This window comes from Lissotriton vulgaris, chromosome 6 (genome assembly GCF_964263255.1).
Source record: "Lissotriton vulgaris chromosome 6, aLisVul1.2, whole genome shotgun sequence".
NCBI lineage: Eukaryota > Metazoa > Chordata > Amphibia > Caudata > Salamandridae > Lissotriton > Lissotriton vulgaris.
The window spans coordinates 271,502,589-271,518,187 of record NC_141694.1 but is presented as its reverse complement, the minus strand read 5'-3'; the positions used below and the strand labels follow the sequence as shown (position 1 = coordinate 271,518,187).

The window sequence follows — 15,599 nt, the reverse complement described above, 5'->3', positions numbered from 1 at the left end:
GGATCAAGGGCTTCCTTGTGACACCAGACACAAAACCGCTTCCGCTTCAGTTGATATGTCTTAACGGTGGAAGGAGCACGTGCATGAGCTAGCACTTCCCTGCACTCCGGAGCAATATTCAAACAGGAGAACTCATTGTGCTCAGGTTCCAAGCATGCAGTTGGAGATATGCCGGATCCAGATGGCAAATCCGTCCCTGGTTCATGGTTAGCAGGAGAGGCAGAGGGCGGAGAAAAATCGGATTGCACTGGGAAAATATGAGGAGATCCGTGAACCATGGACAGCGTGGCCACCTGGGCGCAATCAGTATGATGTGACAGGGTTGAAGCCTCATCCTGTGCAACAGGCGCATAACTAGAGGAAGCGGGGGAAAAGCGTAAGCGAATTCGTTCGACCAATTGATCGAAAACGCATTCCCGCTGGATTTGCGGTTGGTCGGAGTCGCAAACAAGTCCATTTGTGGTTGGCCCTACTGACAAAAGACATATTCCAGAGTTGGTTGGTGGAGTTCCCACTCGTGATTGTCTGCAAGTGATCTGCTGAGAGAGTCGGCAAGGGCGTTGGAGACACCCGGCATTTGAACTGCTGACAGGTGGACTTGATGGTGAATCGCCCATTCACAGATTGATTGTGCCTGTTTGGAAAGCAGAAGAATCCTCGTTCCTACCGGTTTGTTTAGATAGTGCATGCTGGTGTTGTTGTCTGTCCGCACCAGCAGCAATTGGCTTTGTACCAGCCTCCGGAAAGATTTCAGGGCGAGAAAGATGGCCAAGAGTTCTAGGCGATTTATATGCCATGTGCGTTAAATTGCAGTCCATTTGCCCTTGACCGACATCCCCTCGAGGTGTTCCCCCCCCAACCCTCCAAGGATGCGTCCGTTGTGAGGGCAAGCGTATGAGCTGTATCCTGGAAGGGCCGCCCGGCGGCGATGTTTGGAAGGTGAGCCCACCATTCCGATGCTGTTTGAATCGGGGGTTCAGGCAGATTTTGTTGTTGAACGACCCGAGACCTGTTTCCTGACCTGTTTCCTGACCTGACTCACTCCTCTCCTCGAGCCGAGTGGTCGCTCCCAGCTGCCCCTGCTAGCATTGGTATCGTAGCGCTGCTCTGCATTGGAAGCTGCCATATATTATTGCCTGCTGCCTGTTTAACTGCCGCTTTACTTGTATTACATTGTGTAATTTATTTTGTGCTGTTTTGCCCTTGGTCGCGCGTCTGCCTGTAGCGCTACGCTGTGCTCCCCCCTCCGCCTCCATTTTGATTGTTATTGTGGTCCTCGTGTGCCCGCCCCGCCTCCCAGCTGAGACGCCCTCGCCCCTCCCCCCCTCTCTCCATATATGACAGGAGTTCCCGCGCGCAGCGTTCACGCGCAGCGTCCGCGCCCAATCCGCGCCGAAGGTGCGCCAAAGGTAAGCCCGTCTACGCCCGTCCGCGCCTGGACCGCGCCCAGCGCCAGACCCCCTGCCCCTCGCGCTGCCCAGCCCTCCCGCATAACCTACGATGCCGCCACCCTCCTAGCCCTCAACCCCGGTCGCGCCCCCAACTGCGTCCAAGCCGCTCCTGGACACACCCATGGACCATTCTCCTGCTACTCCTGCAAATACATCGGCACCGACAACATTTCCGCTACGACCACACCACAGATTCCTGACGCCAACCACCTACAATGCATCTTGCTCAACACCCGTTCGGTCCACAGACACGCCATTGACCTCTGGAACTTACTAGACACCATCTCTCCTGACGTCGCCTTCCTTACAGAAACATGGATGAACGCCTCCTCCGCCCCAGACATCACCATTGCCATCCCTGAAGACTATAAGATCACACGCAAGGACCGTACCGGCCACACAGGAGGAGGAATCGCTATCGTCCACAAGAAATCCATCCACATCTCTACCAGCTCTGACGTCAATCTCGCCAACTCTGAACACCTTCACTTCCAGATCCACATCGACCCCAAGACCACACTCAGAGGCACCCTCCTTTACAGACCAGCAGGACCCCGCTCAAAATTCAGTGAAGACATCACGGACTTCATCACTCCTCACGCGCTCCCATCCAAAGATTACATCCTTCTGGGAGACCTCAACTTTCACCTTGAAAAGAACAACGACCGCAACACCACCACCCTCTTGGACAACCTCGCCAACCTCTGACTTAAACAACTGGTCACTTCCCCCACCCACATCGCAGGTCACACACTCGACCCCATCTTCACCTCCAGCAATCATGTCTCCTTCAGCCACACTAAGGAACTCCTCTGGACTGACCACAGCTGCGTTCACTTCACCTACAACAAGCCGAAACCCACCAACCACCTCCAACCAACTCTGCAAAGAAACTGGAACAAAATCACCATCGACCAGATCTCCTCATCGCTCCTTCTAAACACCCCAGCCCACTCTTCTAACCCAGACCAAGCCGCCGCCAACTTCACCCTATGGTTATCCAACACCGCCGACATCCTAGCACCACTGAAAAAACGTCAAAGCAAACCTGGCAGCAAGAAGGCCTCATGGTTCAACGATGATCTTAAGAAGTCCAAGAAACTCTGCCGCTCCCTTGAAAAGGCCTGGAAAAAAGACCCAACCACTAGCACCAAAGACGCCTTCAAAAACGCCACCCGCACACACCACCAACTAATCCGAAAGGCCAAGAAAACAGCATTCAAGGATCGACTAGACAACAACGCCCACAACAGCAAGGAACTCTTCAACATCGTCAAGGAATTTACCAACCCCTCGGACAACTCCAACGACATCACCCCCTCTCAAGCCCTCTGCGACTCCCTGGCTCTATTCTTCCACAACAAAATTGCAGACATCCACAACAGCTTCGACAAAGATACCGGAGACCAACCCACCCAACCATATGATGAACATCCTCCCCCTTGAACACTCTTAACGACTGGAACCCAATCTCCACTGAGGACACCATCCGCCTGATGAACTCTATCCACTCAGGATCCCCCACAGACCCATGTCCTCACCACATCTTCAACAAAGCAGACTCCGTCATAGCACCGCACCTCCGAGACGTCATCAACTGCTCATTCAACTCCGCCACCTTCCCGGAAAGCTGGAAACACGCTGAACTCACTGCCCTTCTGAAAAAACCGACAGCGGACCCCACCGAACTCAAAAATTATCGCCCCATATCGCTCCTTCCTTTCCCAGCCAAAGTCATCGAGAAAGCTGTCAACAACCAACTCTCCGCTTTCCTAGAAGCCAACAAATCCCTCGACTCCTCACAATCTGGCTTCAGAGCAAAACACAGCACTGAGACCGCCCTCATCGCAGCAACAGATGACATTCGAACTCTACTGGACAATGGAGACACAGTCGCCCTCATCCTCCTCGACCTGTCTGCAGCCTTCGACACAGTCTGCCACAGCACCCTTTTACAACGCCTCAGAAACATAGGAATACAAGGAAAAGCACTTGAATGGATCACCTCGTTCCTTACCGGAAGAACCCAGAGAGTTCGCCTTCCACCATTCAAGTCCGAGGCCACTGAAGTCATCTGTGGCGTACCACAAGGATCCTCACTCAGTCCTACCCTCTTCAACGTATACATGAGCCCCCTTGCGGCCATCGCTCGCCAACACAACCTCAACATCATCTCCTACGCGGACGACACTCAACTGATCCTTTCTCTCACCAATGACCCCAGCACCGCCAAAACCAACCTACACGAAGGAATGAAAGAAGTTGCCGAATGGATGAAACAAAGCCGTCTGAAACTGAACTCGGATAAAACAGAAGTCCTCATCTTAGGCACATCCCCCTCTGCATGGGACGACTCTTGGTGGCCGGAAGCCCTTGGAAAAGCACCCATCCCGACAAACCACGCACGGAACCTAGGCGTTATCCTGGATTCTTCACTCTCAATGAACAGACAAGTCAACGCCGTATCCTCATCCTGCTTCAACATTCTCCGCATGCTCAAAAAAACATTTCGCTGGATCCCCACCGAAACCAGAAAAACAGTCACCCATGCTCTGGTCACGAGCCGACTGGACTACGGTAACACCCTCTACGCAGGTACCACCGCCAAACTCCAGAAGAAACTCCAACGAATCCAAAACGCCTCAGCCAGGATCATATTAGACATCCCGCGTAACGAACACATCTCTGGCCACCTGAAAGACCTCCACTGGCTACCCGTCAATAAGAGGATCACTTTCCGACTGCTAACCCACGCACACAAATCACTCTACGACATCGGACCAGAATGCCTCAACTCACGATTTTCCTTCTACACCCCCTCCCGCCAACTACGTTCTTCCAGCCAAGCCCTCGCCACTGTACCCCGCATCAACAAGACCACCATGGGAGGCAGATCCTTCTCATACCTGGCAGCTAAAACATGGAACTCACTCCCCACCTACCTTCGCCTTACCCAGAACCACCTAGCATTTAGAAAGCAACTTAAAACGTGGATATTTGACAAGTAATCCTCCTCTCCCCACTAAGCGCCTTGAGACCCTCTGGGTATGTAGTGCACTATACAAATTATCTGACTTGACTTGACTTGACATTGTTTGTCCAACTCCTCTTGTATGACTCATATGAAGCCTGCAATGTGGAATCAGATGGATGCAAGAGGAGGCTATGCCCAGAAAGGATTTCAACATCCGGACTGAAACTGATTTTTTTGATCTTAGAAAAGTCACCATGTTGAGAATGCGAAATTGTCGCTCCTGTGAGACAAACACCTGTGCCAGACGAGAATCGATCGAGGCTCCTAGAAAGATTCTCTGTTGAAATGGACAAAGATTAGACTTTTCCTGATTGATAGAAAGGCCCACGGTGCGAAAAAGTGACAAGTCTGAGTGTGTTGACTTGATGCTTGATATGTCTGAGCCTTTATTAGACAATCGTCTAGATAAGGGTAAAATTGAATGCCCTGCAGGCGAAGGAAAGCTGCGACCAGAGCCATGACCTTTGTAAAAACTCTCGGTGCCGAACAAAGGCCGAATGGCAACACCTTGAACTGGAAGTGCTTCGATCCGACAGTGTAGCGGAGATATTTTCTGCGTTTGTGGAATATTGGCACATGAAAATATGCATCTTGGAGGTCGATAGTGGATAGGAACTCCCCGAGATTGAGGTACTGTAGAATTTCCAATAAAGTTAACATTCAGAATGCTTGTGATCTGATGAACTTGTTTAGGGCTCATAAGTCCAGAATGGGGCGCCACTCTCCTGACTTTTTCTTGATTAAAAAGAAACGGGAATAAAAACCCCTGCCCTGTTGATCTCGAAGAACCACTTCGACAGCAACTTTTTGTATCATGATCTTGACTTGAGCCAACAGTTCTTTCAGACGAACTGGGGGCGAGCCCGAGGGCGGGCTGTTGGGGTGAAATTTTGTGAATTCGAGAACGTGTCCCTTTGAGATAACATCTAGGACCCAACGATCCGAATTGATATGTGACCAATTGTAGAGCTTTTGAGAGATTCGACCTCTAATTTTCAGAGTTGGAGAACACTGTATACTGGGAGAGTGACTGCTTTTTAGAGGTGGTACCGTCTCTGTAGTTGTTTTTTCTCCGATAAGGTCTTGAATCGGATTTGCGATTTTGAGACTGATAGTTGTACCTCTGCTTGTTGTCGCCATAGGAACGATACTGTGAGGAGCCACGAAAATTTGAAGAGGTGCCTCTGCCACGTGCTCCCCGAAAAGGCTGCTTCTTGTATAGGAGGGTTCCTAAGGAACGGGCAGTATCTGTGTCTTTTTTATTGGATTCCAGGGCATCATCGACATGTTTGCCAAAAAGGGAATCACCATCGTATGGCAAGTCGAGAACTCTCGCCAGTACTTCAGGGCGGAAAGCTGTAGATTTGAGCTAGCCTTGGAGTCTTAAAACAGCAGCTCCAGCAAGTTGTCTGAATCCTGTTGAAGAAATGTCAACAGCACAAACAATAATCTCCGAAGAGATCTTCTCTCTTTCTTGGACAAATGTCTGGGCTTCGGCTCGGACGGAATCTCGAAGTTGTGTGACCAAAGCTGCAATTTCTGACCACATTTGACGGTAATATCTCCCGAGGATGGCCATGGAGTTGGCCGCTCTAACCGTCTTGGCAGCCATGGTGGTGAATTTTTTCCCGATAGAATCTAATCGGCGCCTTTCCTGGTGCGGAGGAGAAGTCAGCGGAGTGGCAGGATTACGTGACCGTTTCTGGGCCGCCTGCGTGATGACTGAGTCCGCTTTTGGGTGTGAAATAAGGAATCCTGGCGAATCTGCAGTCGCCTTGTATTTTTTATCAAGACGTGGCAGTTCAGCCGGGATGGAATTTGGCCGCTCCATAAGTTTAAGACCTTCTTTCCAAATAAAGTCAATAATTGGTATGGTATGGGTCTGCTTTAAAGGTTGGTCCTTGAAATCATATAGGAAGCAATCTTGTTGTTGCACCTCCAAGGTTAAATGGAAACGTTTGGCAGCACGAACCATTAGATTGTGGAAACTTCCAATGTCCACTGGCGGGGAAGCTAAGGGCGACGTCAGTGGTGTAGACAGCGTTTGAGCCCTATAATTATCCCAATCCGCAAGGATATCATCGTCATCTTGATCTGTGTCCTGATGCACATCGTCATTATCTGTATCCGGTTGGGGATGAACCGGTGATCTTGGCGGTACAGCAGGTATTGAAGCTGGCGTCGAAGGTTGAGGAGGAGGTGAAGTGGGCGCAGACGGAGGGAATCTGCGATTATAATCGTCAAGCATATGTTGCAGGATGGACACCAAGGAGAACGGTATTTGCGTCATGGGTTCTTCCTGAGGCGCATCAAGCTGATCGACATGGACGGGAAAAAAAGCGCTCCCCTCTTCCTCGTCGTCATCTTCATCGTCTTGGCACTTAATATTAAGTTCAGAGGTACTGGTCGCATGACTAAAAACGTCATCCACATAAGAACCATCATCAGAGTCCTCTCCTGCAGATTCAAAAAGCTGTGCTGGAAGACTAGCACCACTAGTAATAGGACTCAAGTGTAGTGGAGCTGCACGTTTGACCACTGAAGCGGTTACCACTGTAAAAGTAGTTGCAGTAGCCAGTGAATGGTGCTTCGTCGACGAGGCAATCGTAGATGGTATTGTCAAAGCGGGAACCGCTGACAAAGGTTTTGGATCTGTCGACGGTGGCAGTGTCTTCCCTTTATCTTTCGTTGACGTAGACTTTCACGCCATCGACGATTTGTCGAAGAGGATGCCATCGTCATTAGTTTCGCCGTCGACGAGGCAGTCGTTGACGAAAGAGATATCGTCGGCGTAGACGGCACCAACGACGAGGATGTCACCATCGACGGGCTGCTCACCGTCGACGACGATGTTGTCGTCGACGAAGATGGGACCGTCGTCGACTTGGAACGAGTCGACGAAGGCTTCGCCGACGAATGCTTTTTAGTCATAGCAGTCGACGAGACAGGTTTGGCGTTGGTCGACAAGATTTTAATAATGGAGGAGATGGGTCTCACCTCTGGAAGAGTCGTCGACGAAGTAGACGTCGTAGTCTTTGTTGACATTGAACATGTCGTCATGGTTGGTACAGCGTCGACTGACCTCGTAGTCGTCGACGGACGAGTCGACGAGCCGGCGGCTGTTTTTGATGACGAGGGCACAGCTTGGGACTGCGACGCCAGAGAACCAGGTCCCGTAGGCGTAGAGGCTGGCAGATCCCGTGGGGAGACCGTTTTAGAGACGTCGACGAGCTTCTTTTTCTTCAGAAAAGGAGAAGGCATCTCTGTCTCTGACCCATGCTTAGGAGAGGCCTTAGAATGGAATGAAGACACACTCTCCATATCAGAAGCTGGATTATCTGAAGTCTTCAACTTCTGTAGCCACAGAAGGAGACAAGCCTCTCTCTCTTTCAAAGTCTTGGAAGAGAAAGTCCTGCAGAACTTACAGTTCATGACCTCATGATCCGGATAAAGACAGTAAGTGCACTTACTGTGAGGATCTTCATGAAAAAGGAGAAGCTTTCCACAAAAAGAACATGGCCTGAATAAAGATTTTTTAGTTGAAGACATCTTAAAAGTTGAAGTAGCAATGAAAGTAGACAAAAACTGAGCGGAGCTCAGGGAGACTTCCTTCACACAACGTGCAGTAGAAAATCTGAGGGCCTGAGCTTCTGAGGAGAAGGTTCTAGAGGGTGCTACTGCCTGATTGGCTGGAATGTGGATTATAATGACTCTGATATGTTACTAATGTGAATTCTCCCTTTAAGGCTTCTATGGGCCTTTTTAGTTCTATGGTACTTTTTAACTTTATTTCTATATATCATACGTATTACGTTTCATATGTATAATTATATATTTATAGTTATTTTCCATATATATATGTATGTATGTATATATATATATATATATATATATATATATATATATATATATATATATATATATATATATATATATATATTACTACTATTTTATGTACCGTGGGACATCCCCCTTCGACGACGGGGAATATTCAAGCATGTGAATCTATGAAAGACACCCCTAATACTGGAGAATCAGCGGTTTCACCAGCAACTGTGTTATTGCTCCTATCATCAACAGTGGTAATTAACAACTTTCTTAGTTGGCAGTGTCATTGTCAAACTTGCCGTTGGATGTTTCATAGCTGTAGTTGAGGTTCTTGTAGATATAAAGGTTTACAATGACGTCAATGGAAGGCTCCTTGAATCAAAAAGCCAATTTGGAAGAAGGTTTTGCAGGCTCAGAATTTGACTTTCCAAAAGAAACATTCTTTCTTTTTTATGTTTGTGAGAGTGCTCAGTACACGAGCAAAGCTCTCTTGGTGACCTATGATGGGTCTTTTTTAAAGCATTTTTAGGTGGTTCATGATGTAGCTGACCTTAAGATTTCTCTCTGTTATGTGGCTTTTTACCTGATTTTGAAGACTACTCACTTTCTTCACCAGAAACTAGGGTGTCTTTGGCTTTAAACTTCTGAAGCCACAGTGTTAGACCCCCGCCTATCTTTCTGGGCTTTGGAAAAAAAAACGTATGACAAACTGTTCATTCCTTTACCTTATGGGACGGGTAAAGGGGGTAAGTGCATTCCTTGTGAGGATCTTCTGAATGGAGCCTCTTCTTACCACATGTTCCACAAGATCAAAATAGTCTTGTTTTTAAAAAAAACGTCATCCTGCATAGTCAGATCTCTTCAATAGAGGTTATTTTCACAGACAGAGTGCATATATAACCAATAGGCACTCTCTGAAGGAGTTAAATTTAGATAAACAGAGCAGAGCTCAAGGAAACACGCATCACACAACATAGTAGAAAATCTGAGGGAAGGAAACCTCAGAGGGGAGTGTTCTACAGGGTGCTGCAACATGAATGGCTGGAGTTTGGTTATTTTTGAAAGAAAAATAAGATACTGAAGTGAATGTTTTGTACCACTAGTTGGCTATGCCCGGCTTCTAGTTTTATCGTGGGACTCTCACTTTGATGAGAATGAATCAAGCAAGTGAATATATGAAAGATCCAATACTGGAGAACAAGATAGAAAAAGACTACAGACAACAAAACATTAATAACATTAACACGCTCCTGCTGAAGGACTACTTTCCTGATCCACAGTACTAAATTCTGGAGAAAAGGCAATGGCTGAAAAGGCTGACCAAAAGCCCCTACAGTATATGTGTAGAAGGGGGTGTGTTTGAGTGTATATCTCAGTAATTGCTAAAACAGCTAAAGTTTTCTATTACCAGACATAAAAAGCATTTACAAAGCAATAGGTCTCGCAGCATTAAAGTTTGAGTTACTGGCATTGTAAATGACAATGCTTTGCATTCATTATTTTTTTTTATTTGCAATTGGTATATAAACATTGTTTGTGAATGGTTAGCTGTTGCTTATGCTAAGCAAAGTTGGCAGTAATATAGAGTGCTAGTCTTGCTTGTTATAAGCATGCTGATGTAAAGCGCTCTGATACCTGCGGGTAAAGTTTGCGCTATATAAAAGTGAAAACAAATAAATAAAAAAAAGCCTACCTGTACCACATCCGTTCTTATTCTTTGATGCCACATATCTTTGGGTCCCTGTATTTATTAACTGCACCCGGATGTGGGAAACCTCCATGGCAGGAACAACGTGTTGCGGGGCAGGCACGGGCAATGTAGCCACTGTCTTAAGGCTGCACCGCGGGGTAACAGTGTAGGGGCAGGAATGCAGGCAATTAATAGTGCTGTGCCATAGCAGTGTAGTTCTCTGTGTATGCTGGGCATGGGGGTTGCTATTGGCCGACAAGAAGTGGTGAGACGGCTCCTTCTAATGTTTAGCAAAGGGGTTCCATTCATAAAAGTCATTTGTTATGGATTAAAGTTCACTGCAGTTTACATTTTTGATTATGTTGCTGCCCTCTGTAGTACCAAGAAACTCCAGGATTCCAGCGCTTTATAACCTACCAAGACATTGATGGCATTATATCAGAATCCAAAATCGGTTCAGAGCACAGACAAATGTGGGCCTTGCATGTGTGCATCAGACGTGTAAGAGGCTGCAGGAGAGAGCAGCGGTGCGCATGCGCAGGACACACGTGGCATGGAGGGTGATAACACACAAACAAGCATTGGAAATGCAATAGGTCTCGCAGCATTAGAGTTAGTGCTTTTAGAATTGTTTATGGGTTTTTTTGTAAATCTTTAGCATTTTTGTTTCCTGTAGCCAATGCTAAAGAATTAAAAAAAAAAAGCCATAAACATTTCTAAAAGCTCTAACTCAAATGCTCCGAGACCTATTGCACTGTGTAAGGGTGAGGGGTTGAGGGTGAGTGAGGGTGGTTGAGGGTGGTTGAGGGTGGTTGAGGGTGGTTGAGGGTGAGTGAGGGTGAGTGAGGGTGAGTGAGGGTGAGTGAGGGTGAGTGAGGGTGAGTGAGGGTGAGTGAGGGTGAGTGAGGGTGAGTGAGGGTGAGTGAGGGTGAGTGAGGGTGAGTGAGGGTGAGTGAGGGTGAGTGAGGGTGAGTGAGGGTGAGTGAGGGTGAGTGAGGGTGAGTGAGGGTGAGTGAGAGTGAGGGTGAGTGAGAGTGAGGGTGAGTGAGGGTGAGGTATTGAGGGTGAGTGAGGGTAGAGGGTGAGAGAGGGTGAGGGTGAGAGAGGGTGAGGGTGAGTGAGTGTGAGGTGTTGAGGGTGAGTGAGGGTGAGGCGTTGAGGGTGAGTGAGGGTGAGTGTGGGTGAGGGTGAGTGAGGGTGAGGTGTTGAAGGTGAGTGAGGGTGAGGGTGGGTGAGGGTGAGGGAGGGTGAGGGGTTTAAAATGTTACTCAACAAGTGATTAAATTGCATCCTAAAGTACGTAACAGCTTTTTACTAACAGAGCCCCTTCTATCACTCAGAGTAAAATATTTATTGAAAAGTTGCAATTTGCACTTAGCACAAAAAAGTCTATGTGCACACTTATAATAAAAGGTGCCCCTCTTTTATTATGTGCATTCCGGTGATGATAAGGTTTTTTTCAAGCACAGCAGTGAACTGAAAGAATTTGCTGCAGTGGTGTGTTTACCAAAACATATGGTAATAGCATGCGAGATAGTTTGTTTAAACGCTCTCTCCAAATATTTGTAGGTGAAAGGTATAAATCCATACAGGGCCTGCCTAGCATTCCATCCTTTTGAAGTAGACAAACAAGAACCACGGCGTTGGCTAACAAGCCAGTATATAAGTAAAAAGCGCTTGTGTTTTTTTGCAGTGCTGTAACAATGGAAACGATTATTCCACATTACATTCGTACAGAATTCCACCCTAACAATTGTCAAGCAAAAGCTTAGATTATGGAGTGGCGTGTGTAAAATCATCTGTAATCAGGCTTATTACAATACGGAAGTTAAGCTCTTTCTTTCTAAAATGTAGCCTACTTTACAGCTGTTAAAAAATGTAGCTCATGTCATAACAACAAACGTAACTATAGACTGCTTGGGTAAATTAACAAAAGGCACATCGAGTTTTCCCGCGCTCACTTGACACAGTCGATCATCGGACAGAGTATTCTGAAATAGGACAGCAGTTTCTACCTACGATTCTCAGAAAAAATATTTAGGCCCAAAAAGAAATCCACTGAATTATCCATCAACTGCGTGGACGCTTCGTCCAAAAGGGGCCGCGATATTATCAGAGGAAAAGATGGAAGCCAGCTAGTCATATTATTTATGACAAGCCGCACATGACAAACTGTTTAACTCCAGCGCTCCTAATAACACCTACCGCACCAAGCACAGAGCCAAGGACGTGAAGACGAACATCTCTGAAGGGCAGCTAGACATGCTGGACACGGACACATCAGGGGGCGGGTTCAGGGTCGACGGAAACTGAGGCGGGGAGTGAAGGATAGAGGGGGCTTCCACATGTATGTGGGCAACGGAGCCTTATAGATCAGTGCAGTGGATGAAGTGAACAACATCCTGTACGCAGTATGAAGAGGGGGAAGTGGGGATTTAAAAAAAATGCGACACGGCGGGCAGGGGAGGGGGCGGGGGCGGAGCGGGTAAACAAACAAGACAGAGGGAAGAGAGGGGAGGGGGGAGGAGAAATGCGACACGGCGGGAAGGGGACGGATACAACAAACTGAATCCAAGCTACACTATACTAAAGGACTAGAAGATTATTTTAGTCAGGTTATGTTCTGCTTGTTTCAGGTTTAAATAAACGAACATCTAAGCAGATTGAGGATAACCAAATGGCCACACATCAGAAAACTGCCTGATTAACTATACCTGGTTAGGAAACATAATTTGCGAGTCTGTGACAGATGCGCAAACATATGGAAAAAATGTACGCCAGCAACTTTGCTACCAGAAACCAGCTTGGCTAAAAGTATAAGAATCGCACGAACACAAAACATCTGCTCTGAAATGCGAAAGCTTAAACTGATAACGCAGCATGTCCAGACAAAATATTCAATTAAGAGCGTGAAGGAAACCGTAGCCATGTAACAAATCGTGTCGACAGGGAAACCTACAACAGAAACTAAATGCCAGGAGAGAAGAGAGGGGAGGGGGGAGGAGAAATGCGACACGGCGGGAAGGGGAGGGGGCGGAGCGGGTAAAATAAACAAGACGGAGGGAAGAGAGGGGAGAGGGGAGGAGAAATGCGACACGGCGGGAAGGGGAGGGGGCGGAGCGGGTAAAACAAGACGGACGTGCACGCGCTTTTAAGCTCAATGCGCATGCGCATTGAGCTTAAAAGTCACGGGCACTGCAAGGAATCGCCACGATTCCTTGCAGTGTGGATAAAGAGTGGATAAGTCCCAATACTCTCGCTTGCTCGATGCGCATGCGCATCGACAGGCGAGACCTAAAACATGTCACTAAGCCACTTTGATACTGTGAAACATGAATAAAGTCTGGGCTGCATGAGTTTGTAACTTGTCCCAGCAGGAGGCGCTCTGCAGCCCTGACCTCTGCCCTCAATGCACCAGGTACCGTCACCAGGAGGGGTGGAGCCCTTACTCACTCTATTCCTCACGGGTGGGAAGTGCTAAGCTGGTCCTCTCATGCCCACAGCTCCAGTTCGTGCACTCATCGCTTGGTTAAAAGCCTGGACTTCAGAGCGCCTCATGGCAGCAGAGTATAACCGCACAGACACATGGAGAGGATGTGGCGTAAAAACCAGAGTGGACGACTTCGGAGTGGAGGATCCGGGTTGGTTGGAGTCTCGGCGTCGGCTCAACATCCTGTGATTCTGGGCAAATCACCTACTCTCCCCCCTGCATAGCACAAATGAATGTGCCCATTTGTAACACAGCTGGTGCTCATGTAAAGTGCTCTGATACTTCAGGTCGAGGTTGCGCTATAGAAAACTGCAAGCGCCAAGAAGCAGGGGCAGGCAGCGCTTGTCCTCCTCGTCCAACTAAATCTCCCCTCTTCCAACTAAATCTCTGCTCTGTGGTAAGCAGTCACTGATGTGGAGAAAAGTGCCACTGCAGGCCGGAAAACAATCTGGGTGGGAGGAGAGAACATACCCCCCCCCCTCCAGCTCCATCACCTGAGTGTTTAATATCCTTCACCCATGCAGCCAGCCTCTTCCACAAACCACCTGGGTTTCCTACCTCCCTGCTTTGCACTCCATGTGTGCCCACTGCTGTATCAATATCTAATTTATGATTTATCCTTTACTCCATAGGGGTTTGTGATCTCATGAGTGCTCCTAAGTGAGTATGCATTGCGGTGTGCAGTGACCTTGAGCTCGCGCCTCTCGGCGTCTGTGCACTGCTCTCAGAACCCTCTTGTTGGCTATAACTCAGCCAATGTGGAATTGTTACGTTGTTCGCGTTATGTAGATGAACAAATCATTTTTTTCTATCGTTATTTTTTCACATTACATGACATATGAAATGTTTCGGAATCGGACAAAGTTATCAAGCTAAAAGCACACTGAATAATGTTTTCTACGGAAATTGTCCACCACAGAACTAACGCCGTGTGTCGAGTGTGCCCGAACACGTCTCTCCGTTTCTCGCAATGTGTGATCAGCATTTAAATGACAGTGACTTATCAGGTGTTCACTTAGTGGAATTGTAAGCAATTTTCTGAATGGAATTCATTCAGCCCACCCGGTATTGATCTGTGAGCAATGATAGCTGTAATGCATAAAATGTATGCCCCTTGTGATGTCACTTACTCGTAAACCGGCTCCTTTTTGGCAAGCTCGTAACTCTCGATACCCAGCCGTGGTAGACAGTGGTTTTACAGTAGCTTGCAATCTTTGCGACAGTATCTCTTGAAGCAAACACGAGTTGCTTTGTTGCAGTTTCATTGCCCATTTAATCTATGATTGTATTGTGTTATAATTGCCAAAACATAGGGCCTCATACCCCGTTTTAGGATGCTGAGGTGCTGTTTGGACAAGTAGCACGTTACACTGTGGGGGAGCACTTGGTTACAAAGGGGTTGTATTTACTGTTCTGTAACAAGCAAACTCACCGCCGCAGCCCGGCTTCAACAGGAAGCCAGGCAACCTTTGTTGGGATGGGACGGGCCAGACAAATACAGGAAGCAGACGGGAGCCTACCCCGCGCTCCTGTGCCCGCCAGAAGATTTGCATCTCAGCTAGCAGGGCGCTCGTGGAGAACCCTGCGGGCCCCGCCTGTTGCCCAGAATGACCCGTTGGCTGCCGAGGGACACGCGAGAAGAACCTGGTGAGTGGGGTGTGAGGGGGATGTTCGTGTGTGTGTGTGTGTGTGCGTGTGTGTGTGTGTGCGTGTGTGTGTGTGTGTGTGTATGTGTGTGTATGTATGTGTGCGACGGCGGGGGTGGGAGGGGTTCTCTGTATGTATGTGTGCGTACGTGTATGGGGGCTCGTGTGTGTGTGTGTGTGTCTCTGTGTATGCGCATGTGTGTGTGGTGTTAGAGCTTCCCAGGAGACAGCAGCTGGCCACAGCGAGCGCGTTCGCGAGCGTGTGGCCCGCTCCGATCGCCTTCTCGGAGAGGAAAATCACGCGGCCAGGTGCTGTCTCCTGGAAAGCTGTGCCGCTGACTATAGGTCTCTGGCGAGACCGCGCTTACGCGCTGTTAATCGCCACAAGACCTAAAAAGGGAGCCGAACTAGAAAGATTTCATTAAATAGACAATGCTGGGATAGCTAAATAAATACAACA

At 48.0% G+C, this 15,599-nt stretch overlaps 1 protein-coding gene across 2 annotated transcripts in view; it reads right to left on the bottom strand.

The window, feature by feature from the left end:
- SMC6 (structural maintenance of chromosomes 6) overlaps nucleotides 1–15,599 on the bottom strand; it is a 602,788-nt gene that overhangs the window by 384,341 nt on the left and 202,848 nt on the right. The window lies entirely within an intron of this gene.